We start from the raw sequence: 4,482 nt of genomic DNA, 5'->3' as shown, positions 1-4,482 counted from the left end.
TTACGGGAGAAGAACCCTAGTGGTTGAAGCGTTCCATTGACCACCTGGTTCAATACAGCTCCTGCAGCGAAATTCGAGGCGTCCACCCATACTGATAGCTCGGAGTCATGCAAAGGATGGGCGAGTAACGTACAATTTGCCAGTTGTTGTTTGCATGCGTTGAAGCAGTAAGTCGTTTCTTTAGTCCATGTAAGTGGGTAGTGTCGTTCCTTCGATTCCCGGCAACCATATCAAAAAGCGCCCCTTGTGTTGTCAGCGCGTTCGGCAAAAACCGGCGGTAAAAATTAAGCATAGCCAAGAATCGCTTCAAGTCCTTAGCAATAGCCGGCTGCTTAAATTTCAGCAACACCTCAACTCGCTCAGGAAGTGGTCGTATGCCATTCTTCGTAATGGAATGACCCAGGAAACGTAGCTCTGTGATACCGAACTCGGACTTGCCGACGTTGATTGTAAGGTTGTTGACTTTCAATCGCTGGAAAACTTCACGGAGGTGCTTTTGGTGCTCTTCCTCAGATTTAGATGCGATGCAGACATCGTCTAGGTAAACGAATATAAAGTGCAGGCCTCGAAGAACCTCATTAATGAACCTTTGGAATGTTTGAGCGGCATTCCTCAATCCAAAGGTCATGTGGGTAAATTCAAAGAGGCCGAAGGGGGTCGTTAATGCCGTCTTGCAGATATCCTCTCCGTGTATGGGTACTTGGTGAAAAGCTTTCTTTAAATCGATTTTAGAAAATATGCATTTTCCAGCCAAAATATTCGAAAAATCCTTGAGAAATGGCAACGGGTACCGATCCGGAGTTGTAATGGCATTCAAAGCCCTACAATCACCACACGGCCTCCACGAACCATCGGACTTGCGCACCATGTGCAACGGGCTGGCCCAATTGCTACTAGATGGCCGGCAAATGCCTAGCGAATCGAATTCGGCTTTTGCTGCTTCTAACTTCTCAGGCGAAAGGCGACGTGGTCGTGCAAAGACTGGTTGGCCGGAGGTGACTATTCGGTGCGTTATGGATGATTTCACTGTTGAAGAAAGTGGACATGGACGCGTAATTTCGCTAAACTCGTTCAGGATATTAGAAAAACTAAAGTTGGCATCGAACGTTTTAATGCTACATGTGCACGTTTTTTCAATCTCACAAATCGATCGCAACTCTGTTTTGCGATCAAGCAGGCACTTTTCTTTCAGGTCGACTAAAATTTCAAAATTAGACAGGAAATCAGCACCGATAATCGCTTGGGAAACGTCAGCGATAAGAAAGTTCCATACGAACTAGCGGCGTAAATTAAGATTTAGCTTAAGAATGGCCTCACCGAATACGGGAATGGGCGAGCCATTTGCGGCAAACAATTGCACACCGTTCGATTTAGCTCGGACTGCGTTAGCGCATTTTGGTATAACGGAGACATCTGCACCGGTATCTATTAAAAAATAAATTTTTGCTGACGTGTCATATATACGCAATCGGTATATTTTACGGGCTGTTTGCAGAGATCTGAAGCCCAAGCAGCCGAGCAATCCTAAGCGGATTTCTTTGATGATGAAAAACTGCAGGGCTCTCGACACTTAGTCTCCTTTTCGCCGAATTTTACGTGGTACCAACACAAGTTACTGTTCGATTTCGCCATGAAGGGGCGACCTCCACGCGACCTTGATCGGGAACGCGAATGAACACGACGCTCTTTATCATTTAAAAGTTTGTGCACTTGCTTAGTTAGCTCAGCTATTTCGAGCTTTAGATCTGAAACCTCACTAACTGCCGAAACTTCATGCACTTGACTGTCGCGCATTCCAATGGTTTCAGTAATAGAATCAGCAATTTTTAATTTCTCAACGATGGCAACGTTCGTAGCAATAATTGCCGCCTGTACGTATGGTGGTAGTCTACTGACCCACAAGTCATGTAAAATGCTATCACTAAGTGTTGTTCCGGCTGCGCGTTTCATGTCATTGAAAAGTTCACTAGGACGGCGGTCGCCCAGCTTCATGTCTTTTAACACTCGTTGTAGCCGGCGCTGCTGACTGTCCGAAAAATGCTCTATCAGTTTCTGCTGTATATAATTGTACTTGCCGCTTATCGGTGCGGCCTCTATAGTTGGTCTGAGTTCCATTAACTTAGTTGGTGAAACACTAGCAAGAACGATATTGAACTTCCGTGTATCGCTAGTTACGGAAGATGCATCGAACCAAAAGTCTAATGAATAAAAATACGCCTCGATGTTATCCTCTGACATCGTTGGTAAGGGCAAACGTGGAGTTGAACCCGAAATGTCTANATGGTTTCAGTAATAGAATCAGCAATTTTTAATTTCTCAACGATGGCAACGTTCGTAGCAATAATTGCCGCCTGTACGTATGGTGGTAGCCTACTGACCCACAAGTCATGTAAAATGCTATCACTAAGTGTTGTTCCGGCTGCGCGTTTCATGTCATTGAAAAGTTCACTAGGACGGCGGTCCCCCAGCTTCAAGTCTTTTAACACTCGTTGCAGCCGGCGCTGCTGACTGTCCGAAAAATGCTCTATCAGTTTCTGCTGTATATAATTGTATTTGCCGCTTATCGGTGTGGCCTCTATAGTTGGTCTGAGTTCCATTAACTTAGTTGGTGAAACACTAGCAAGAACGATATTGAACTTCCGTGTATCGCTAGTTACGGAAGATGCATCGAACCAAAAGTCTAATGAATAAAAATACGCCTCGATGTTATCCTCTGACATCGTTGGTAAGGGCAAACGTGGAGTTGAACCCGAAATGTCTAAGAGGTTGGCATCGGAGTTATGACCACNTGAGGTTGGCATCGGAGTTATGACCCGCAGAAACTAAATGGCTGTCATTCAGCGGCATGGCAAATTTTTGGATGACGGCACTCCTTCAGATTTTAGATGGTGCGTAAAATTTTTACCTGTTCGGGGTCACCAATTGTGGGTTAACACGTGCGTAGCTTTTAGATGTTTCAGGAAGAAGAAATTTATTTCGCTTATTTTTCACTTATATACTAAGAATATGTTACAAAGAGAATGTCAGATTACAAACAGGTTATTTTTCAGTGTTGCTTTTCAAATTCACGCGCTGAGTAAGGCAATTGAACGGCGACGAAATAACAAAAGGTTACCACATACATATAACACCGTGCGATAGTAAATATTACAAACAAAAATCAATATATTCGCGAAACCATGAGCCCAATATAGTAAAATTGCGTTTTAAGTTTTTAACGCTGACGTAAGTAATTCAAAAATGATTTAAAAGTTTCAGTGAAAAGTGCGTAGAGAAAAAGTATAGGTATCACATTAAAGAGGAAATTCTGAAAAATTTAAAAAGATTAAATTTTTTGGTGCATAAGGACTGGTAAGAGTTCTTTTAAAATTTAAATTTCGTACTTAAGAATCCAAAAAATTTTAATTATTTTAAATTCTAAAGAAATTTCTTCCTTAATTTGGGTTCCATGTTTTTTATTCTGCATTGCATTGAATTTTTTTATAAGAATTTTCGGAATTAATCATATCTTTGAAATAACAAACTCCTTCAAAATAAAAAGTAGGGTTCAAAGTACATATGTACATTAGACCGCATCACCAAAAAAAGTTGCGGTTTTTCTGCCGGGATTACAAGACTTATTATATTTTAAGACGTCCACCAAAATATTTCGGAAAAATATTAAGATTAAAGTGAGCTGGACTGATTTGACAATACTTCCAAAAATTGAGTTTTTTATGAATAAAAATAGTTTCATAAAGAACATTTTGAAAACAGTCCCCTCAGATTGTAAAAGAGATTAAGCTTAAAAATGTGCATAAAAATATAAAAAAAAATTTTCAAAGGAGTCTTAAGAATGAGATTTTTGATGCTGTTTTTTTACTTTTTTCAAAGATTGATTTACGAAAAACTTTAATAACTAGGGCAAAACTATTCTGATTTAGACTTTTGGGATCTCAGTAGAAAGGTATTTTTACACTGTTTTTATTTCCGTCCAAAAAAAGGCATTCGTGTCTCAATTTAATTTTTTTTTGCAATACCAACACATCTTAATTCAACTTTGAATGACGTTCGTTCCTCCTACCTTTCTCTTTCATCCTTTGAATGAGTTTATTAGCAAAGAAATAAAAAGGGTGAGGAAATACCTTTCCAATGACATCTCTTAAGTCTAAATCGGAAGAGTTTAGGTTCAGTTATTCAAGTTTTTCTTATACCAATCTTTGAAAAAAGTTAATAAACAGCATCAAAAATCTCACCATTACGATGCCGTTAAATTTTTTTTTAATTTTTTAAAAATATTTTTATGCGAATTTGTTAAGCTTAAACCGTTTTGTTATTTGAGGGAATTTTTTCAAAAAAAGGGCTTTAAGAAACTAATTTTATTCATAAAAAACTCCATTTTTAGAGGTATTTTCAAATCGGTCCAGCTGACGTAAATCTTAATATTTTTTCGATTTATTTTGGTGGACGTCTTAGAATATAATAGACTTTATAATTCCTATG

The sequence above is a fragment of the Rhagoletis zephyria genome, unplaced genomic scaffold, assembly GCF_001687245.7.
Source record: "Rhagoletis zephyria isolate East Lansing unplaced genomic scaffold, Rhagoletis_zephyria_1.1 Rzeph_scaffold_04320, whole genome shotgun sequence".
Lineage (NCBI taxonomy): Eukaryota > Metazoa > Arthropoda > Insecta > Diptera > Tephritidae > Rhagoletis > Rhagoletis zephyria.
The sequence above is the reverse complement of the archived record's forward strand: the minus strand, read 5'-3'. Positions refer to the sequence as shown.